The 24,758-nt window shown below is 38.7% G+C and overlaps 1 long non-coding RNA gene across 1 annotated transcript in view; it reads left to right on the top strand.

Moving 5' to 3' along the window:
- Window positions 1-12,272: 12,272 nt before the first annotated feature.
- The window catches only part of LOC140695855 (uncharacterized), an 89,813-nt gene continuing 77,327 nt past the window's right edge, over window positions 12,273-24,758 (top strand). The window contains exon 1 of the long non-coding RNA XR_012071685.1: window positions 12,273-12,308. This is a non-coding gene — a long non-coding RNA (uncharacterized lncRNA). The remainder of the gene's footprint in view (window positions 12,309-24,758) is intronic.

Here is a 24,758-nt window from a genome sequence, read left to right as displayed (position 1 = left end):
AGACTCAAAGGTTAAATAAATTGCCAAAGACCACAGAAGGAGTGAGTGAGAGAGCTGGACCTCTTACCACCAGTTAGATTACCTCTCTTTTGAGGCTGCAGACTTCTCTTAGTACTCCTAACATTCTGAGGGTCCAGAACTAGTAAGTGGCCAAGCCAGGGTGGTAAAGGTTGGAAGGTCGGAAATCAGGTGTTCAGAGTACTGCTAATCCATTACTGTTACGGTATTCATAGCGAGCAGACATGGAGCATCTCTTTGGTCCATGCCCTGGCTTTGATTCTAGACAGGACTCTTTTCTGCACTTCAGCAGAAAGTTGAATTTCATTCTACAAATAATTAGTGAGTACCTATTCCAGGCACAGAACTTGGCTCTGGGGATACTGCTGTGGACAAGTCTGAAAGCCTGCTGTCCAGGGGGAGAGAGAGACCTTCTGATACCTTCAGACTCAAGGACTTACACCAGTGGCCCCTCAGTTCTCGGGCCTTCAGACTTGGACTGACTTATACCATTGGCTTTCCTGGGTCTCCAGCTTGTAGATGGGAGACTGTGAGACTTCTCGGCCCTCATGACTGCATAAGCCAATTCCTATAATAAGTCTCCTCTTCTCTTTCTCTCCCTCTCATCAGTTCTATTTCTCTGGAGAACCCTGAGTAAAACAGACATCAGTTGTATATTAACATAAGTGGGTAATGAGTTATGACTGTGGCAGGTGTTAATAAGGCGTGAGTGCAATGACAGGGTAAAATGGGGAAGGGGTGTTTAACCTACTTGTGTCATGAGAAGGTGACTGAATTCTCCAAGGCTCTGAGCTAGGGTCTCTTGGTCATGTCCATGCTCAGAGGCAACGGAAGGGAACCCATATTACAAGAGAAGAGGAGGAGATGCCTAATCGTGGATTAAAATCCCAAAATCTACGGAAGTGGTGACTTTGCAGAGCCAGTAATCCCCTAAGGAGGAAGTCAGTAAACACCATTTGTAGTCCACATATCGTTTCCTTTCTCCAAAAATCCCAAGGCAAGAACAAGTCATGGAAGTCAGCTTCTCCAGGTGGGCTCAGCCCTGAATGGCCTGTCCATTCAGGGTCCCCTGAGTGTCACTTGCTACATTCTGCCTGGTGTCCTACTGTGTGCAGAGAGCAGAGTGCCCACTGCCACCATAAAGAGGAGGGACTGATTACTTTGTTTTTAGCCTTTAAAAAAGTATGTTATATAAAATGTATGACACATACAGAAAAATACAAAAGAACCATAACAAGTGGATATTTACTAGTCAGCCACCTAATAAATAGGTGGTATAACTTTGCCACACTTATTTTCACCCTCTCTCTGTTTTAAAGAAATAGCCACAAGATTAAGGGGCAACACCCCATATATGCCTTGCCTCCCGTCTCAGAGGTTAACTATCATCTGAACCTGATCTCTAGTTTTTTTTAACTTTTACTTTGTTTTTACCTTAAATTTGTATTTGTAATTTTACTATATAAAAAATGCCTATGAGAATGTATAATTCTATGCATTTAAAAATGTTACGTGTGGTGTGCTACTGTGTATTCCTCTTGCAACTGCTTTTTGATTGACCATTATGTTTTTGAGAAGTATCCAGGTAGAAGTGGTTAATTCATTTTAACTCTTGCATAATTTTACACATATGAATAATCCCCAGTTCTATTATCCAGTTCCCTACTTGATGGGGTTGTTTCCACTTTTCTCTGTTACAAGAAGGGCTGCAGTGAACATCTTTGGACAGTCTCTTTATGGTCATATATGAGAATTCCTTTAGGGTGCATTTCTGGAAACAAAATTGCTGGGTTGTAAGACAGGCAGGCATGGAGTCAGCCTGACTAGGAATTACCAAATTGTTTTCCAAAGCAGCAATACAAATTACACACCTAGCAATCAAGTTCCTACATTCCTACAATATTGCCGTGATTTGAGATTTTCAGATTTTAGAGTTTTGCCAGTCTTTTGGGTCTGACATGATCTCCTTGTTGCTTTAACTTGCATTTCCTAGATTATTAGTAAGGTAAAGGCTATTTTCATATGTTTGTTGGACATTTAGATTTTGTCTTTTGTGAACTGCCTCTGCATATCCCTTTTCTATATTCTTATTTGTATATTTGTCTTTTTTATTGGCTTGTAATTCTATATCTATTCTGGACACGAATCCTTTATCAACAAATATTTTCTTCTAGTATATAACTTGTTTTTTTACTTTGTTAAGAGAATTAGGGTGTGAGTGACTGAACTTTTACTGATCTTGTGGAGCATATATTTTCATGAGTAATATTTTTTCAACATCATTTTCTTAGGGATTTCTATAATTGATCTTATGATGCTGGCACACCTAAAACTTTTGTAATTGCTATTTTGGAATTGCATTCAAAGTCAATTAAAAAAGAAAATGAGTTTTGTTCTTTTAGAGCAGGGGCCAACAAAGTTTTCTATAAAGGGCCAGATGGTAAGTATTTTAAATATTGCTGGCCAAGTGGCAACTACTCATTTCTGTTTGTGTGGTGTGGAAAAGCGTCCCTATACAGTATGTAAAAAGTGAGTGTGGCTGTGTGCCAGTAAAACTTTATTTACAAAGAAAGGTGGTCAGCAGATTTGCATTAGAGTTGCTGCTTTAGAGTCACATATTAATTTCAATTAGTAACTTTATTGCTTAATTTTTTTTTGCAGATTTTTGTAGTTTGATTAACCTATAGTTACAAAACTTGGTATCAAATGCCATTTGGTTGTTACCAATATTCAAATTCACCCTGAACAATAAAGAGTCACCTCTACTTAGAACATGAACATTCAAAACAACAGTAAGATAGGATTCAAAGGAAGTAAAATCAAACAGCTGGAAACATTTGAGTTGCTTCAATGGAATCACTTTTGAATTTTAGGGCTGACTCAATTCTGTAAAAACAACCCCAGGTCAGAGTGGCCTAGCACAATAAGCTTATTTCTGCCTTTCCTATCAGTCCAGTGCAGGTTGGAGGGCTCAGAGGGAAGACAGAGCTCTGCTCCAGTAGTCATTCAGGGGTCCAGGTTCTTTCCCTTTAGTGGTTCAGTCATCTCTTAGATCTTCAGCAGATTGTCTGGGTGGCCAACGGATGAGGAAAGAGAAGGGATACAGCTGATTGTGCTGAGGGCTTATTGGCAGGCCTGGAAGGGGGTGTGGTTCCCTTCTGCCCATATTTCATTGGCCAGAGCTCAGTTACATGGCCACACCTAACTGCAGTGGAGCTGGGAAGTGTAGTCTAGTTGTAAGGTCAGGATGGAGAAGAAATGAGTTCAGGTTGAACATCTAGCCAGTCCTAAGACATCCCTTACACACACGAGTACAGGGCCTTTGAGTGGTAAAACTATTTTTAAAATAGTGAACATATTACTATATGACCACATTTTTAAAGTAATAAATGGTGAAGAGTCTGTGTACTAAGGACCAGATTAACATATATGCCTGTATTTTGTGACAAAAATAAATACTTCATTGATTTGGCCTAGTGCACGTCTAATGTATGAAGAAATAATGTACTACTGCCAGATTTTTACCTCCTGCCCTTCTGAAAGGGAGTCAACCTTTTGAGATGTTCACCCTAACCAATTTAGTTTTAGGAAAGAATGACATGAGACAAATCTATAAATGACCAGTGTTATTTCTTAAAGCTTGCCACGACCATGCCCATGGTAAGGACCATGTGTGGTGGTGTAAGAAAGCCGCCGTTTTTTGGCCAAATCTGTGGCTTTGAAGTAGATAACCTTTTTGGAACTAGGCAATTCATGTGTCTGCGGGTAAAAGTACCTCTAGTAAAGGTCTCTAGAAGATTATAAAATAGAAAAATCAGAGGATTTGGAGTCTAAGTTTTCATTTCTGGCTTGTACAAAAAGTATCTGTGAGACCTTAGGTAAGCTTTTTACTTTCTCTGTGCTTCAGGTTTTTGTTTTGTGAAATAGAGATAATATTGGCCTTGCAGGGCTGTTGTGAGAGTTAAATTAGAAAACATACGTGGAAGCAGGTATTCTACAAATCCTAGGTGCCTTCCCCGCCTCTATGGCTAGCTTAGTCACTGACCAGCTGTTTGAACTTGGGAATTATCTTTACTTTTCTGGGCTCAGTTTTCTCATCTGTAGAATGAAAGCATTGGATTAAATAATGTCTGATTTCCTTTGAACTCTAAAATTCATGGACAATGTACAACAGTTTCACATACAAGACTTTGGCTCAACTGGTGTATTTGGGATAAGAACGGAGTTTTGAGAATAAGGTCATCCCTGAAAAATACCTTTCATGATCTCCTGTGTGTGTGTATGTGAGAGTCCGAGTAAAGAAAGACAGAAGGGCTTGGTGTGCACTTACCCTGATCTTCAGTTACTGTATAAACCAGGATGAGAATATAGGTTAGCCCCCGAGTCTCCGTCTCCATGCCTTTTTTATATCTTCCCCTCCTTTGAATATTCACTGAACTTGAACATCTCGTGTGACACTGATCTTGCTTTATCTGCCCTTAAGATACGTGTGTACATCTTACCCCTCTCCTAGATTGCACTTTCCTGGAGAGCAGAGTCTGTGTACTATCCTTTTCACAGTCATAGGTCCTTCCACAGTGACTGGTGTAATTGGGTTTGCCAGACTTTTTCTGTAAAGGGCCAGGTAATAAATTTTTTTGGCTTTGCAGGCCAAAAATCTTGTCACAGCTACTCAACTCTGCTGTTGTAGCTCAAAGCCACAGGCAGTAAGTACATAAATGAATGAGGATGGCGGTGTTCCAAAAAAAAAAAACCAAAAAAACCCCCACACCTTATTTATGGACACTGAAACTTGAATTTCATATAATTCTCATGAAATAGTCTTATTTTGATTTTATTTTTAAGCTTTCAGAAATGTAAAAACCATTTTTAGCCCTTGAGTTGTATAAAAACAGGCAGCAGGCAGGATTTGGCCCCTGGGTAGTAATTTGCTGACCCCCGTTGTAAGCTGTAAATTCTTGTTAGTGTTTGCTGCTGAATTCAATTAAGTATGGATTTATATATAAATTTTTATTTTCAAGAATGGCATGGAAGACGATATTCTCTCCTTATCCTGTTAGATTTAGGATTTCTTGCGAGTGACTCAGATATCTACAGATTACCAACCTAAACAGAAATAGAAGGGATATTCATACAATAATTTTTCAAACAATAAGAGCAATTACCAGTGACTGTAATAAGCTTTTCTCATGAATAGAGCCAAGCGTGGGTGTTGGATTTATCTTTTATTTAGTTGATGAAAAATATTAAGTATTAATGTTATGATAAAAGAGAAAGAGAGTAGACTTTGGTGTCTAGAGTAGAATCCGAGTTCTGTTTCTTGCCAGCTGTGTTCTTGGGCAAGCTACTTAACTTTTTGAGCCTCTGCATCCACTTCTTCCATGTAGGGATAATAATACCTTTCTTGCAGCATTGGTCTGAATCAGAGCTAATGCATGTGAGCAATTAGCACATTTCCTGAAGCATGATTCACTTTTAATGAATATTACTTACCATGATTCTCTCTCCTGAAGAGTGGACAAGTTGGGATCCCAATGGTTTGCAACATCTTTGTAAAATAAGAACAGGTATTGAGAATTCCCTGTGGATATCTGGATTTGGAGTGCAAACATGGGAAGGTTTCATGACTTTCTTTTTATAACTTGCCGCCATATGCCACTCCATCCTAGCTGAGCTTGGCACGTAGGTAAGCTGAAGAGAAACACTTCAGCCATGCTGTGAAAAAATTAATTTGGAGAACAGAAGCAGACCTACCTTCTCTTTATGAGTGAAGTCTTGCTTCTTACCTTTGACAGTTAGTAGAGGATTTCTTGAGCCCAAGAACTTGATGCTTTTGTATTTCTTGGGGAAAAAAAGGAAACTAAAAAGAATGTATGGTCGATAAAGGAAAATGCACTAAATGAGAAATCTATAGTGACTAGAAAGGGCTGTGAAAAATTTGAGGCCGAAGTATATTCCATTGATTGAGTATATTAATCAATTCTTTACTCTTAGAAATAATTTATTAAAGGCAAACCTGCATTGAATGGTGATGCAGCTGCCATGAATCCTGCCCCATCTAGCTCTCAGCTAACTTGCAAACCCAGCTGCTGGGGCTTTACAGGGTGGAGGCGATTCTGAGTGTGAACTGCTGCTTTAACAGCAGGTTGTGGGAAATGCCACCACAGGAGGAGCATCAACCTATATGTCTTGTCTAGGTCAACACATACACACACAGGCAGGTTGGCTTCCAGAAGGAGTCATTTGACTCATTAGAATGTATAGTACTGGGTACAGTTTGAAAACATCCGTGGCCAAAAGCTTTGATTATTAATTGTCAAGTTACAACAACTTTTTTCCCTGAACCTACTTACAGTATCTGGTGAGTGAAATGTTGCTGCCTGCTTTTACTGTGCCCTCTTTTGTTCAGGAGGTACATGTGCTGCTTTTTCTATAATCACGTAGTATATAGGTTTGTGTAGAGGGTTGCAATTTATAAAGCACAGTTAATTTCAACTCAACAGACATGGATTTAGCATCTGCTATGGGTTGAATTGTGCCTTCCCAATGACACTGAAGTCCTAACGCCTACTACGTATGAATGTGAACTTATTTGGAAATAGGGTCTTTTCAGATGATCAAGTTAAGATGAGGTCATTAGGGTGGGTCCTAATCCAAAGGGGAAAGGTGGACACAGAGATAGACACGCACACGGGGAAAACACCACATGAACGCGAAGGCAGAGATGCGGGTGATGCATCTACAAGACAAGGAAAGCCAAAAATTGTCAGCAAACCACTAGAAGGTAGGAGGCAGCCCTGACAGTCCAACCCAACACCTTGATCTTCAGAACTCTGAGGCAGTACATTGCTGTTGTTTAAGTCACCCAGTTTGTGGTATTTTGTCACAGCAGCCCTAGCCAACTAATACAGCATCTGTGTGACAACACTTACAATATTCCTGTAGGTGTCATCATTATTTGAATTTTAAAAATGGTGGTGGAGCAGACTGGATAAACCATTGTGAGTTCTGGTAGAAAGACAAAGGCAAAGAGTTGTGCTCTTTAGTTTGCAACAGGCATGGGGTTTTAAAGATGATACCTGGATAATCTATAGAAAAGTATAGAAGCTGAGAATCCAACTGGTAAGGCAGCATAGTTTCTTTAAAGTTTACCATTAGGTAAAAGAGCAGTAATGACCGAATCGTTATTTGATCATGGGTCACATTCATGAGATGGAGATGGAGGCGATAGTTGGTTTTGACTGTTTTTTTTTTTTTTCGGTTTTGACTGTTGATAGAGAGAACAGAATTTTTTCACAGCTCTGATCATGAAGAGGTAGGTGCAGTTCATGATTTGAGTCAATTTTTATTTCTCTAGAAATTGTAGTAAACAGCACTAAACATATTTTCATAACCAAGAAGATACTGAAACAACCCACTTGAATTAAAATGTGCTTTTTTCCATCACTGTACATCATGCCCATTGCCTGCATGAGCTGATTCATCTTTTCAGAGAAGCAGATTCTTGTTGCATTAACATGGGATCCTGCTTTTGTTTTTTTTGTTTTGTTTTGTTTTGTTTTGTTTTGTTTTGTTTGCTAGAAGTAGCTTGTATTTCAAATTCCTGACACACTTTTGAGGAAGCTAAAATTTATGGAATTAGAAATTGAGTTTGGTCCTGGGTGAAGGTGTAGATGAATGAGCTTTACCAAAATAAAGAGCCTGGGGTTGATGGACTGGTTCACATCATGGGGTTCACATTCACAAAAGGATGACAACCAATATGGATTTCCATAAGTTCATAGACTGCAGTGTCTGGGGACCAGGCATTCTTTTGTATCATAGCCAAATGGGATAAAACAGGAAAGGAAATGGGAGGATGGCTCCAACTTTCTGTTGGTTCAACCTCAATTGCCTTCCCTCTCGTATTCTTGCAATTTCATTGACTGGCAAGTCTAACCCGCTTGAGTTTCTGTGTTTTTGTTTTCAGAATTGCCTTTCAGAGTCTACGCTGAAACAATGACAGAGAGGGCGCCCACTCAGAGGAGGAGGGGGAGAAATCACTTGTAATTCTCAAGAGTCTTGTTTGTCCAAGTTTACAAGGCTGATGAGGTGTTTGCCTCTGAAATACTCTGCAGTAGCCAAGGGTGTAAAATGTGACTCATAACAGCCCTTGAACTCTGGCTCACTGGCTCACGCTGCCAACACATTCGTGGAAGGAGGGAAGTGGGTGGCTGTTGCAGCCAGGCCCTCCAATTCCAGAGCTCCATTCTGCTGCCTTAGGGATGATTTTGGCATTAGGGGCTGCTCCTCTGTGCAACCGCACTTCTATGGAGCATGTATTAGGAATGGGGTCCTTGTGGGAAGCAAAATGGGCAATGATGGATTAAATAAAGTTAGGTAGAGAAAGATGCAAGAAATAATTGTGAACCAGCCTAACCTGCAAACAGGGAGTTTTCCTTTCTAAAGCCACGTGTGTTAGGGAATTGATCTTAAGAAGGTGAGCTCTTCTTTGGGGGTAATTATCCATCCCCCCAATGGTCACTTTTCTTTCCAGGCTTCCCCCGTGCTGACTGTTTGTTGCCAGAGGCAATTTTCATAATGCTTGTTAAGCCACTTACCGCAAAGCCTTTCCCAATGACAGCTGATTATCTCCTCTGTGTGTATCTACAGTGCTCTGTCAGCATAGCTGCCCCTCCTTCCGCCACCACAGTGACATCATGCACTCTGTGTTAGGACTCATAAAACTACTACTCACTGAGATTTTATTCTGAAAAATAAACTCACAAGGTGATGGTATTTGTATGTCCCCCCAAAGCACTTACAAATGTTTAAAACATGTTTTGTAAATGTTTTACCAATAATAAAAACACACATGATTTTGAAAGTTGCACTTTAAGCAGCCATATTTTCTTGAGATATATCCACTAAAGTTATATCTTTTCTTTTTGAACTCAACCATCTTTTCTAACTTTCAGTAGGCACTGGGGGGAAAAGTGTCTCTGAAATGGGCAAGTTCCACAAATAATTTTTCCAAGAGTAATGCAACTCACCTCAGTTTATAAATATGGGATATCACGTTAAAACCAGAGGTTTTATCCTTTTACTGAAATGAAAGAGTGGTATGCATAGAGGGGGAAATAAGTGAATGAGGGAAGGAAAGAATGAATGAGTTAATCTAAAGCAGACAACTTGACTTTCTGTATACCTTGATTTAAGCTAATACTTTTGAAGTTGCTTTAAATCTCTCAAGTAATTCTAGGAGCCTGGTTGATGGTGTGAAATACTGAAGTATTCACTGGTACGTAAGCATTAATGTAATTTCTGGAGTCTACCACAAGCTGTTAGCAGGAGAGGGATTCACACCCAGGAGTAACTTCCGGACACTCTCCTGTGTGAGCTGAGGTCATGAGCTGATCATACTAGGAACCGCATGACCTTGGAGAAGTCCTTCTCACAAATGTAAAAGAATGTATCAACAAAGACTGGTTTGAAGGTGTCAAAAAAAGACTGTCTTCAACCATGTTATTTTGAAAATAATTAAGTTTAGCAGAATATACCGTTTTGGAGCTGTTGTTTGCAAAATAAACAGTGTTTTTCACTTTGTTTTTCCCCCTACTAGTGTGTGTTTGTAGACACAACTGAAGCGCCTGCACACGTGGCTCACTGAGAAGGAGTCAATGGCTGACGGTGAGAGGGCTTTAAGTGTTTATTGCTGTGATGATAGACTAGCGCACTTGAAGAAGTGGTTTGCTAAAGAGACCCTCACGGCTGGAAGGAGTGGCTGAACGTGTTGTGCAGGACACACCTGATCCATGCACTCTGACCAGGTTCACAACCCATCAAGACTGATCTGGCCAAATTGTTGGGGGCAGGAAGCTTTGGGGGGGATGGAAAAATATTTTGGAAATGGCAAAAATGATGGAGGAATCTGCTATGTGGAGATTCAGGCTCTCATGTCTCTTTCTTTCTCTCTCTCTCACACACACAAATGTATTAGATGTGTAACAGACACATTAGGAATCACAGATGTCCTTAAAGGTTAAGATTAGTGATTTTCAAATTAATTTCAGCAGCCAAAAAAATTACTCCCAGATGAATTTTCACCCAGGACTTATTAATATGAAAAGGGTAATGTGGAGCTCTGGGTGACAAGTCCAAAGCTTTAGCTGGCCTAACCTCCTCCTGACCCCTGGCCCTAACCCTCCTCCCCATTCTCAGGCCTCTGGAGCCTCTCCTGGAGCTCAAATGCAAGAGAACATCTCCAGTTGGCTTTAAAAGGAAATAACCATAAATTATCTGTAGTCAATAACTTTACATTCACATGCTTAAACATTGCCATAAGTAAACCTGGAGTGCTAGTCTTTGTGGAAAGGGGTAGGATTTCCCCCCTTTTAGCTCATGGACCTGGGTGACAGTTTTACACAGCACAAACTTAATTTCGTGTCTTTTTGGAGCACATCATCATCAGTTATAAACAAAGATCTCAAGCCACATTTTCAGTTTAAAAACTTCTTTTTGGTTTTAATATACATTTTTAGAATCTGAAATAATTCTCCAATACAAAATCTTTTGCCTGGTATAGGGGAATCAGCAAGGAAGGTCTTTGAATTTTGGCTGGAGCAGTCCCATGGAAGTGGGCGAGCAGGTTATCATCTCTGACTTAGTTTCCTCAACCATAAAACGGATATAATGGTGTCTGTGGAAGGCTGCACGATGCCCTCTAGAGATGCCTGTGTCCTAACGCCAGACCTATGCATATGTCATCTTATACAGCAAAAGGGACTTTGCAGGCATGATTAAGTTAAGGATCTCGAGATCGGAAATTTCTTTGTGGCCCCTAAATGTAATCACTTGTAACCTTATCAGACTGAGGCAGAGAGAGATATTAGACTATAGAAGAGGACAGTTTAATGTGATTCAAGTGATGCAGCCACAAGCCAAGAAATGCCAGAAACCACCAAGAGCTGGACGAGATGAGAAACAGGTTCTCCACTGGAGCCTCCAGAAGGAACCAGCCCCACTGACACCTTGGATTTTAGCGCCGTAAGACTCATTTTGGACTTCAGGCCTCCACAACTGAAAGAGAATAAATTTCTGTTGTTTTCAGCCATTAGGTTTGTAATGTACTGCAGCGGAAGTGGGGAACTAATACAACATCTATCATCCATGTTTTTTGTGATGACTAGAATGAGACCCCACAGTCACATGTGCAAAATGTCAGCGTACGTAATAGGTTTCAACAAATAGTGTCGCTGCCATTCTTCTTTCTGCATGAAACATGTACCTTGAAAAATAAATTTTATAAACTAAATTACTGAATGCCTAGAGAAAGGAAGACAGCTACTCAATGGTCTGCCAAAAGATGACAAGGAAGTAAGTAATATACAAACAAGTCTTTAGATTTCCGTGGGAGAGATCATTATCATGGAGATCTGGTTTTGTTGAGGTCACACACCATGAGCTCCTTTCCTCATAGCCATTTTGGTGCCTATTTTCTTGAATGCCATAACCAACCCTCTGGATTATGGACGGTTTATTGAACTTTTTTTTTTTTCAAGTGCATTTACTTTCCTAACTATGTTTGGCAGAGGCTAATCTCAAAATGACTTTGAATTTTTGATGATGGAAGGAGTGGGGAAAGCCAACCCACATTTCTCCATGACTTCTGGTGCCTTCCCAGTGTAACCGAGCTGGACCCTGTGCGGCCTTTCAGCATCAGACCATTCTGACTTATATTTTCTGAGGTTTTCGGATGCTTAAAACCACCACCAAAGAGAAGAAATTACTTGATGATTGAGAACACGTGGCCTCCAGACCTCCAGGTGCCTGGTTGGTAGTGTTGACCTCTTACCTCAACATCAGCCAATCAGAGAATTGTGCACGAGCTGATCACGTACCCTGCGACCCCCTCCCTTACCTGGCCTTTAAATACGCTTTGCTGAAACCCACTGGGGAGTTGGGGGTTTTCTTTGGTATGAGCCACCTCGTTCTCCATACTCGGCCCTGCAATTAACCTTTCTCTGCTCCAGACTCTGATGTTTTGGCTTATTTGGCCTCACTGTGCATCGAGTACACGAACTTGCCTTCTGTAACAATTTTGGTGAGCCAGCCCTGGAATTTGTGCCCGAGGCCTGTTGATTCTGGCTGGGGACAGCCCCTTGCCTGGGTCCCAGCAGCTGCCGGCAGTGCTCACCTCGCTCCGGGAACCAGGAGGGACTCTTCCTGACAGGCACTGGCCGCTGCAGGCACGGGGCTGTTTGGAGCCAAGAAACGTCTGGAGCTGCGTCCAGATTCGGCATCACCTAGGGGTAAGTCGCTCCACCTTGCTCGGGCTGGGAATTCTCTCTGCTCCCTCTGGGCTCATTCCCACCAGGAAGTGAGCTGCTTTGAGCTCATCGTGAGCCACTCTGGGTCCATCTGTTTGGAGGCCTCCGCCTGGGAATGCAAATGGAATTTTGGGGTACACCTTACCTGATCTTTTGTTTGTGGGACCATGTTTGTTGTTTGTGTCACTACTTGGCATTGGCCAGTTGGGATGTCTTTGAGTAACAGGGCTCATGTGTGAGGACACAAGGCTATCCCTCCCTGTTGAGTTGGGGTCACCTGTGGCAGAGCGTTGGCCTGGATGTCCCTTTCCAGCCTTGGTCTTTCATTTAGCTTCATCTCTGATGGGCACTGGTTCTCCCCTTTTGGACTGATGGGTCGTTGGTTGGGAATCTCCCTTGTGGAGCTAGGGAACTGTGACCCTGAGAGACCATTTCAAATTGTTGTCTGCTTGGTGTTTGATAACTTCGGCCGTGAATAATTAAGTATGAAGGATCAGAGCCCTGTGTCATCACATGTGTAGTCCTCCTAGAGTATATTTTGCAAAACTGGGAGATCTTCAGCTATGCTCTCATAAATGAAAGAAAATGATATTTTTACTGTAACACTGTATGACCTCAGTACTCCCTGAGATCTGGAGAATAGTCCTAATGGCTCTGCTATTATATCAAAATGGACCTTTTGCAATTTGGCTTTTATCTTGGGTATGTACATGTGTACGTGTGTGTATCTTGGAACCTGAGTCCAAATTCTGTTCTCCCTAGTTTTGCTGAAAGTGGGGCACGTGACCATGAGTGAAATAAATATATATATATAATTTTCTATTGTTATTTCTTTAAACTGAAGTGGATATTTGGGATCTGGGGAAAAAATCCTGAAAATAGCCCAGATGTTTGGGTTTTGTAAAAACTATTAGAGGAGGAATTTGCATTCCTCTTCCTGTGTCTTTGAGATGTTAAATGATCTACCTGGGATCTCAGAGAAACAGTTTTTTTTTTAACTCAGGCAGAAAAAACTGTGAGATCTCTGGTTCTGTCTTTAGGTAAAAATTAACATGTAAAAGAGCTCTGTTTAACTGACTTTAAAATAAGCACTTACAAATTAAATACTTCTAAGTATAAAAGAGGTTAGACAAGAAATTTCAGCCTCATGTGAGCTAGGAATATTCAATATTAAATTAATATGTGACATTAAAGCTAGCTTAAGCTTGTTGGTACAGTCAATACAGACATGTTTTTTATTGTACCTGGGTTTACTGAAGGTCAATAGGTTCATGTTGTTTCTGTTGCAGTTTGTCAGAAACAAAAAAGCAATTTACTTAGTATGACAAAATTCTAATAAGTAAATTAAATACAAATAACCTAAGAGTTTTGGGGTGAATTCATTGGAAATAATTCTGTTTTAGGAATGGCTTCTTAAAAATGATCTCTCCCGATAATTGGTAACTTAAAATTTTAGAGCTGTGCTAACTTAAATTAAAGGATGGAAGTTTTTTGAATAGCCAGGTCTTTCCCAAACAAAATAACATACTGGAACATTATTTACTGAACACTGGCTTCCCTTTACAGAGAAACTAAAGGTGTTTAGGACCATTATTAAATATGTTTGGTGCCACACTGAGATATTTTCTGCAAAAAGCACATGTTTTTAGAAATTATTATTGGTATTTATGTTTGCCAGTCTACAGAATGCTAATGTAAAAGATAGTTCATAATTGCATATTTCTTTGTTTACACTAGAAATTAAAAATTTTAAGTGTTGAGGATTCTAATTTATGTCAATAAAGCTGCTAAAATAATAAAGGAAACATTTCAGCATATAGTAGGAAAGAAGGTTATATATTTCGAGTTAAAAAAAAGATTTTGTCCTAAAGCTGATTGTTTCTAGATGAAAAAAAAAATAATGGACAAACTAATACGGATACAGAAAGTTGTGGAAAGTTTGTAGAAAGAGAGCCCTGAAAGAGTTTTGTGCAATGGTTGGGCTGAGATTAGAATAAACTTAAATCGGTAAATGGATTTTGCTACTGAAAGAAGACTGGTGCAGGACTGGGTTTGGTTCCTCTCTGGTAAGAGAACAAGTTTACTTGCTTGTGATAACAGATGCTTCTGGTAACAGATTGCGTGAAACTTTTTGACGTTGTTGACAAAACTTCCTATCAAATTGTAATCAAAGTTCTTTTGACTTCAGCTAACTTTGGGATGCTTCAGAGGACCCCCTGAGACATCTCAGAGAAAAATATTAAACTAACTAGGATTGGTTGGGATGTTAAATTACATTGCATTGTCAAATCAGGAATGACTCCTCAGATTATATAGCATGGATAAGTGTCATTAGCATAGACATTCTTGAAATTATTTAGAAAGTTTCTGAAATTTAGATATGTCCTAGTATAATCCTGTCAGTCATAATTCTAGTTGTTCTAGTCATAGTTCTAGTTCTGTTACCCCAAAAGGAAAAGACACCAGTTCTTGTCATACCCAAAAGATAAAGATTACAGACTGGAGATGGAGAGTGTTGTGTAGCAAAAGATTTTAAAGGATTTACTTAGGAAAAGTACACCTCCCAAGAATGGGAGGTGGGCTGATCCAAGGGGGAAAAGCAGTGGTCTTTGTCTGACCTTTGTCTTATACCTTTGCTTAGAGGTGGTTTTTTTGTTTTATTTTGTTTTGTTTTGTTTTTGTATTAATATATTTTGTTGAAGTATAGTCAGTTTACAATGTGTCAATGTCTGGTGCATAATGCCTTAGTAATACATGAACATACATATATTCATTTTCATATTCTTTTCACCATAAGTTACTATAAGATATTGAATATAGTTCCCTGTGCTATACAGTATGAACTTGTTGTTTACCTATTTTATATATATTAGTTAGTATCTGCAAATCTTGAACTCCCAATTTATCCCTTCCCACCCCCTTACCCCACTGGTAATCATAAGTTTGTTTTCTATGTCTGTGAGTCTGTTTCTGTTTTGTAAATAAGTTTTTTTTTTTTTTAGATTCCACATATAAGTGATATCATATGGTATTTTTCTTTCTGTCTGGCTTACTTCACTTAGAATGATGATCTCCAGGTCCATCCATGTTGTAGCAAATGGCATTATTTTATTATTTTTTGTGGCTGAGTAATATTCCATTGTATAAATATACCACAACTTCTTTATCCAGTCATCTGTCAATGGACATTTAGGTTATTTCCATGTCTTTGCCATTGTAAATAGTGCTGCTGTGAACACTGGAGTGCATGTATCTTTTTGAATTAAGGTTCTCTCTGGATATATACCCAGGAGTGGGATTGCTGGATCATATGGTAAGTCTATTCTCAGTCTTTTGAGGAATCTCCATACTGTTTTCCATAATGGGTGCACCAAACTACATCCCACCAACAGTTAGGAGCATTCCCTTTTCTCCACACCCTCTCCAGTGTTTATTGTTTGTGGACTTTTGAATGATGACCATTCTGACAGGTGTGAGATGATACCTCATTGTGGTTTTGATTTTTGCATTTCTCTGATAATTAGTGATATTGAGCATTCTTTCATGTGCCTATTGGACGTTTGTATGTCTTCATTGGAAAATTGCTTGTTTAGGTCTTCTGCTCATTTTTGGATTGGGTTTGTTTTTTTCTTTTCTTATTAAGTCGTGTGAGCTGTTTATATATTCTGGAAATTTGCAAATATTTTCTCCCATCCCATAGGTTACCTTTTTGTTTTGCTTATGGTTTCCTTTGCTGTACAAAAGCTTTAAGTTTAATTAGGTCCCATTTGTTTATTTTTGCTTTTATTTCTATTGGCTGGGGAGACTGCCCTAGGAGAACGTTGCTGAGATTTATGTCAGAGAATATTTTGCCTATGTTTCTTTCTAAGAGGTTTATAGTGTCTTATCTTATGTTTAAGTCTTTAAGCCATTTTGAGTTTATTTTTGTATATGGTATGAGGGAATATTCTAACTTCATTGATTTACATGCAGCTGTCCAGTTTTCCTAAAACTATTCACTGAAGAGACTGTCTTTACTCCATTGTATATTCTTGCCTCCTTTGTCGAAGATTAATTGACCAAAAGTTTGTGGGTAAAGGGATCCAAATTGGAAGAGAAGAGGTAAAATTTTCATTTTATGTGGATGACATGATACTACATATAGAAAACCCTAAAGGCTCCACACAAAAACTACTAGAGCTGATAAAAGAGTTTGGCAAGGTAGCAGGATACAAGATTAACATACAGAAATTAGTTGCATTTCTTTAATCTAACAATGAAATACCAGAAAAAGAAAGTAAAGAAACAATCCCTTTTAAAATTCCATCCAAAAAAATAAAACACTTAGGAATAAATCTGACCAAGGAAGTGAAAGAGTTATACATGGAGAACGACAAAACACTGACTAAGGAAATTAAAGACGACTTAAAAGAAATGGAGAGATACACCATGTTCTTGGATTGGAAGAATTAATATTATTAAAATTGCAATACTACCCAAAGCAATCTACAGATTTAATATAATCCCTATCAAATTACCCAGGACATTTTTCAAAGAACTAGAACAAATAATCCTAAAATTTATACAGAATCATAAAAGACCAAGAATTGCCAAAGAAATACTGAAGAAAAAGAATGAGGCTGGAGGAATAACCCTCCCAGACTTCAGACAATACTACAGAGCTACAGTAATCAAAACAGCATGGTATTTGTACAAAAAGAGACATATTGGTATTGGTACAAGAACAGACAGGATCAATGGAAGAGAATAGATAGCCTGGAGGTGGCCTTTTGATTGATTGATGGCTCTTGGCCCTGGAATGCTTAGTCAGGTTTGGCCCCTTTGCACATGTCCTTACCCATGGTGTACACAGAAAAACCCATGGGGGTGGGGGGAGCTAAACCACAGTCAGTGCTAATTATTTACAATGAGCATTGGGTCATGTCCAGTTAAGTTCTCCTCACTGCTGAGCGGTTGTGGCTGTCATATTCTAACTGGTTTCTTGCTGGCACTCATTTGGAGGAAGTAAAGCCCCTTTATGCTGGAGGCAGGCATAATGCCATCTTCCAGACCATCCTCCCTCTCCTCCACCTATCTGCTTGGTGCCCTCAACTTATCTGACTACCTATCAGTTCTAGTCTAGTTATCTTAAAATGGTGTATGCCGCGGCAGCTTGATTAAGCTTTTTTGTCAAAAATGTTGTAACCAGATCATTAACCTTGCCTTTTAAGTCTGTTGTCATTCATAGACAGTTAAGCTGATGCTTTGCAAAACTGCTTCATCTTCAGTAAGATCCATAAAAAGGACTTTTTGACAATTATGGGTTTCTTTTAAATCATGCTGCTGAACTGGGTAAGATATTTAAAAAGTTTAATGAATACTCTGAATTTGTGAAACTATTAGTAAAAAGGAGTAATTAAATAGGAATGAGTTAACTGGTGGATATGGTTATAATTTTTTTGGTTATATCGGAAATATTACTGGCTTTTAATCTGTATTTTCTAATTGAATTATTTATCAGATTTTGTCTCCCTATCAATATTGAAAGTTATTGTCTTACTTCCAATGACACTGTCGTCCTCAATGTTTAGGATAGAAAGGGGATTCTCTAATGGAGTTGTCAGAGAGTATAACTACTCATGATATATTACAATGCTTGCTGTATATCTATTGCTAAAAGCACATGTACAATACTTGTGGAACAGTTGGGTATAAGTGATGAAAAGTATGGCCTAGAAAGTGTTTCCCCATTAACATACCTCTGAACCTGTTCACAATATCGGATTAGTTCCCCCCCCCCCAATGTGGGTACCTTGGCAAATATAAAGGAGGCCTAGCACCAAGGGACATGATCTGAACCTGGGACAAGAGCTACTACCCCAACATTGAGAGACATATATTTTGATCATCAATGCTTTCTATTGAAAGATTTGTGATCAAAAGGGGAAATGATAGAAAAGTCTGCACATGTTGAGGTATGGGTAGGTCATTCTGACTTATACATAGTTAAACTTTACTGACCAGAGCGGCCTGTTTTATGGCCTTTTGGACATGCACTGTACATCAGCTTTGGCCTTTAGGAGGGGAATGCATTTGAAAGTCAAAATGGAGTAGCTGTGATTCAGACATTCAAGCTAAAACTAGATGGCCACTGGGGACGTGATTTCAGACACATTCTTGTATTGTTGAAAACTCAAATTTTCTGAGCTGTGTCATAATCTGGATATGACCAACATTCTCAGAACAGTGTCTGCTGGCAGCTGCAACCTTATGACTTCAAGGTCTCCTCTTGTAACTATTAAATTTTAGACAATAAAATTATTTTAGATCAGATGTTAGCAGAAAAAAGAAGACATGTAATGGCCAATAGCTCCTGTAATGTATATGTTAATACTACATCAGAAATTAAAACCAACTTAGATAAAAGTAGACAACTGGCTGCGTGGCTCCAAGCCTCCCCTAAACTGCCAGATCCAGGCTGGTTTTCAGGCTTACTCTCCTGAATTCCTCTGGGAACGGGGAGTGAGTTTTATTTTGTCTGTTAAAGTTTCAGTCATCGTTTCTCCAACTACTTCTGATTGGGTCTGTTGGCACCAAAGGGTGGACGAAAGGCCTAGGATCTTAATCATCACAAGACTCAGATACAAGACTTGGAACTTGGGAATATTTGCAATTTGGTATTTATCCCCCAAACTGAGGCAGGACTACACCCCATTTTAGCAGGAAGTAGCGAGAGCAGTCATTGCCCCATTCCCTGAAAGATTTGGGGAAGGATGAAATAGGATTGGAGATTGAAAACAAGTCCCTCTAAAACTGGGTTCCTCTGCCGAGTTGCTGGTTAACTTCTCTATCCAAAACGTTATTCCCTTTCTTGTCCAACACCTGTTCTCCTCAAGATTGAGAAGTATCAAAGAAAAGGGGGAAACTGTAGCTGAGCAGGACCCTGTGGGCCCTCCTGTGTCAGACCCCTCCCCCATATCCTCTGCTGTAGCTCCTCCCTGAAGGACCCAGATAATAGTACCTTATGTATATTTTCTGAGTTTTTCGGATGCTTAAAACCACCACCAAACAGAAGAAATTAACTATTTGATGATCAAGAGCATGTGGCCCCCAGACCTCCAGGCGCCTAGGGGTTGATAGTGTTGACCGCCGTTTTACTTCAACACTAACCAGAGAATTGTGCACTAGCTGACCACATACCCTGCAACCCCCCTCCCTTACCTGGCCTTTAGATATGCTTTGCTGAAACGCACTGGGGAGTTAGGGGTTTTCTTGGGCATGAGCCGCCCTGTCCTCCTTGTTCAGCCCTGCAGTTCACCTTTCTCTGCTCCAAACTCCGATATTTTGGTTTGTTCAGCCTCGTGGTGCATCAGGCATCGGGCACGTAGACTTGCCTTCGTTGGTACCCTAAGTACTGACTGCCTACATTTTGAGTTTGAAATAGGCTGTTTGCGAATCTGGGGCGGTGGCGGGGGAATGCATGCGAGTCCTCCATTACATATTTTAAACTTAGAAATCATATGAAAGAGGACTAACACTTGAAGAATATTAACATTCTGTTTGGCAAAGCAAAAAATACTGTGGGAGAAAAGCAGCTATTGGAGTAAGTTACGATATTCTCCACTATCGAGTGAGTGACATATAATCACCTCTTTTGATTCCTTGAGATTGTTTAATCTTTGGGATATTTGTTTATGATTGTGTTTTTCTGGTCATCTTTATTGAAATGCTGTAAGATGGAGGTGTAGAACTATTGGTTCTTAATATGTGAGCTTATTCCCTCAACAGGTATTTTGCAGTTGCAATCAAATCATTCCTCTCCAAGAAATAGCTTCAATATTCACTTTATGGGTAGATCTATTTTTCTACATTTATAAGTATAGCAAAGGGGATGCTCCCTTCAATGTTGACAATATTTTATTCAGTTGAAAGGAACTGTGATATGTAACACTAGTAAAGGGAGCAAAGTGTGGATGATAAACGGTTTTCAGCCACTCCACGTAATCTGATAGCCTGGTGTTCGTGTAAAACAATTTAAATAATCACTTCTTTCCCAGACTAGACTAAACAGTGTCAAACATTCTGTCTTGCTTCAGAATGTGAGCATAATGAAGGCAGAGGAAAGCAGATTACAGGCTGTTGCTGTGTTTTCCTTGGAGAAGGTATTTTTGTTTCTTTTCCTTTAGTGAGACTCCCAAAGAGGGTCCCCCTTCCCCTTCCAAATGCAGATTCTTTTCTAAAGAGAAATGGTGAGTTCAAATTCAGCCTTTGTTCTGTTCTCAAGCAGAGTCAGAAGTTGAATGTATAGGTTGAAGGAGGAATGAAGACAAGGTCATGAGGGGGTCTTTGAAAGGACCACACTACCTTTACTAACTTTATTAACTCTTAAGTAACTGAAGAGTTCTTTGAAGAAAAGTTGGGTTTTTTTTTTTTTAACGTCTTTGGGAGTTATAAGACCACAAATCTCATGATAAATTTAAACAGTGGATCTTGAAGTACCTACTCCAAGACCGATTTTTTCTTTTATTTTCCAAAATTTCAAGAGCAGACATTCAAAACCATTTCTAACAGTTCCCAACTCCCATTTCCAGTGGAGCTTGGTTCCTAAACGTTTGTCATCTTAAGACCACACCGTTTTCTTTTTGTTTCAGTGCACAGCTTTGGGAAACCTATGACACTGACCTAATTCAGAGCAATGAATTTTAAAATGTTCCCTTTGAAGTTTTATAGTATAATTAAAGTAAAAGCAAACTCATTTAGATTTTGTGTACTTTGTATTTTATATTTTGCACATTTATTTTTTGAATTTTATTCTAAATTATTCAATTGTTTTTGAATAGCTGATATCTATTAGACACAGTTCAAAAGGCACTGGAGAGTAAATATACCTATTTCTGTCCTCTGGCCACCCTGGTTCCCAGAAGTAAACATCTTTACCTGTTTTTAGTGTAATCTTTCAAAGACATTATATGCACAAACATATACTCTTATAAATGACAGCATTAAATTCTAATTCATATTTTTTTACTTAAGATTTTATCTTGTAGACCATTAAAATCAGTATATATAGAGCTGTCTCATTCTTTTTAAAGCTGTATATTTCATTGTAAAGAAATACCACAATTTACTTAACAAGTCCCCTGTAGATACATACACCTCTAGTTATTTATAATGCTTTGACACTGCAAACGATATTGCAATCACTTTGCAAATACATTATCTTATCCACATGGCAATAATTAGGAGAAATATGTAGATGTGTACTTGCTGGGATTCAAGATATTTGTATTTTAAATTCTGATACATCTTGACAAATTGCTCTTTACAGAGATTGTATCAATCTTTGATGCATGAGAATGTCTGTTCCACATGCTCTCATCAGCATAGAGTTTTACCAAATTGTTTGATATTTGACCATACTGGAAAATTGTAACTTGGTATTTCTCTACTTATGAGTGAGATTAACCATTGCTTCATTGCTTTAAGAGTCATTTGTATTTAATTTTAGGGATCTATCCTTTTATATCCTTCTCACATGTTTCTATTGGGTTGTTAGTCTTACTGGTTTGTAGGTGTTTTTTACACATTGATTTGTAGGTATTCTTTACATATTAAGGACATTAGACCTTTCTGATATGAGTTGAAATATTTTTCTCACATTTTCATTTTATTAACTTTTGACTTTTTAATGTCTGTCACTTTCTTTAAAGTCTTAAAAAATATTTTGCCATATAGAAACTTCTGAGTTTTATATGGTTAAATTTCTCATTTCTTTTCTTTTATAGGTTCAGAATTTTGTGTGTACTTAAAAATGCTGCTCACTTTGATACTGTTTAAAACAGATTTCTATGTTTATTTCTAGAAATTAAAAAAAAATTTCACTGTAAATATTTAACACATCTGAAATTTAAATTGGTATAAGAAATAAAACTTTTAGATAGTTCCACACCTCTGATTTTCTCTACAGTTTTCTTTAATTCTTTGTTCATTTCTAAATTATTTAATTTGCTTTTTTCATATCTTAGGCCCCATATTTCTTAGTGTCTTTTCAGAAATGTCTATTCTCATTTATATTCTTTCTAACTTAACTTTCTTTTATGTAATTATTTTGTTTTTCCTATTTCTTGGGCTCTGCTTGTTCATATTTTATTCTTTTGCTATTTAGCTATATCTTCTCTAATTTTTAGTATATGTCCTTCATGTTCTTATGCTGTGTATAGTTTAAAAAAAAGTTCCTGTTGCTTTGTTTAGTCAAAATGTTCATGTATTCACAGCAGTGTCTCCTAGTGTGTTTTATTGACTTACTATTTGTTTTTCCTTACTATTTGTTTTTCCTATTACTGTCTTCATTTTATCCTCACTGTATATTTGTGTAATTCTTGTGCTTGCTCATTTTTGGTTGTTACTTATTTTTGTATCAGGTGTGTTTACTGAAGGTTCATGTGGTGGGAGAAATAAAAATTATGTTCTAGGCTACAAGAAAACCATTTAAAGAAGTTGTGAGAGTGTACAATTTCTTTTAGCCTTTATTTTCCCCAGCCAACCACGTTGGCACTCACTGCAGAACTACACACAATGCCAAATTTCTCTTCCTTCTAGCCTCACAAACAGAATATGTCCTGCAAATATGACTGGCCAGTGTGTTTCTTGAAACTTAACTTTTGCTCCTGGAAAATTATTGTCACCTCATTGTTCCAGACAGGGGACTTCTGGTTTTACCTCTGTGCCTGGGCCAATAATTCTGGAGATTTGTTTCTTGAGATTGTCTCTGGGATCTGCAGACACAGGCATCCTCTTGAATTTTCAATTTGTTAGCCCTTCCTTGAATTTGTGATTCTAGGGTATGGATGCCTCCGAAATTTGGTAAGGCTGAGTTTGGGAAACAAAAACTCAATCTAGTGTGACTGTTGGATAATTTTGAAGAGGAGAAAGCAAAAATAACCATCTTTAACTAGCTATTTAAAAATTGGAATCAAAGATCATGTTCTTGGCTACAAGAAACTCTTTTAAAACTACATAGTTGTGAGTGGAATTTTGTTTATAGCCTGTGGATGTTTTAGGATGTTATACATATATTGTGTTAGGTTCTCCAGAGAAACAGTATCAATAGAAGACCTCTCTCTCTCTCTTTCTCTCTTGATGAATAGATAGACAGACAGACAGACAGACAGATAAATTAATTTATTATAAGAAACTGGCTCACGTGATTGTAGAAGCTGAGAATTCCCACGATCTGCTATCTACAAGCTGAAGACCCAGGAGAACCCGTGGTTTAGTTCTAGTCCCAGACCGAAGGCCTGAGAATCAGGACAGCTGACAGTGTAAGTTCCAGTCTAAGTGCAGGAGCACACTGATGTCTCAGCTCAAAGTCAGTTGAAGAGAACAACTTCCCCCTTTCTCTGCCTTTTTATTTTATTTGGCCCTGAACAGGTTGGATGGTGGCCTTCCACACTGGGGACAGCAATCTGTTTCACTCAGTCTATTGACTCAAATGACCATCTCACTCAGAAACACCCTCCCAAACACACCTAGAATAATGTTTAACCAAATATCCGGGCATCCTGTGGCCCTGTCAAGTTGACATGTAAAATTAACTATCACATTCATCACCTTTTATCTTATTACCCAAGGTTTAGTAGGAAACTTTGATCAAAGATGGTCTGAAAATCATTGCCACCAAGAGCAGCTTTCTGATACCTGAGAGATTTCTCCTAATAACTTCCTAGAACAACCATATGCCAATATTATCCTTACAAATCAACACAATATCTTTATTCTTGTTCATATGACATATATAGTCACCCCTTATCTTCAGTCTTATCTGCTCACCCTGCGAGGAAAGGGGAATCTACTACTTACACATAATCTGTTATATTTTGTCTTAAGTTATTTTGGGGTGAGTTAGTGTTTGGTCATCAAACCACAAATAATATCTTAAGGGTTTTAGTATTCCACCCTCTCCAAAAAAAAAAAGTGAGACCTGGTATATCGTTTTGACAAGATCACCAAACCTTACTTTAAACAGTGGTAAGAATCCACACACTTTAAGAAACCAGGAAAGGTGCTCTTATAGCCACAGTGCTGAAGGAATGATAGGAGTGGGTGTAAGTAATTGAAGTTCAGTTCTTGTACTTGAGTCCACTGAAGCCTGTCTAGAAGGAAGCTAACAAGATCTTGTCTGTTCTTTATGTACTGGAAGATTCCTAAGATGCGACAGTGTGATGGCAGCTTTGTCAGAAGCAGGAAAAAATGGATGACTACAGATTCCTCACCAAATGTCTAAAAAGTATGCTCAGATTTCTACACATCAGCCTGAGGAGATGAATAACTGGAATCACATTATCCCTGTATTTACTGAAGTGAAAACTGTCAACATTTCTATCACTGACAATGTTTTTCTGACTGAGATAGGAGAGTTTGGGCAGTCCACGGTCTGTTAGCTCATCTTTCCAC

This window comes from Vicugna pacos, chromosome 4, assembly GCF_048564905.1.
Source record: "Vicugna pacos chromosome 4, VicPac4, whole genome shotgun sequence".
NCBI classification, from domain to species: Eukaryota; Metazoa; Chordata; class Mammalia; order Artiodactyla; family Camelidae; genus Vicugna; species Vicugna pacos.
Note: the sequence above shows the minus strand (reverse complement) of the source record. Positions and strands in the feature narration are given on the sequence as shown.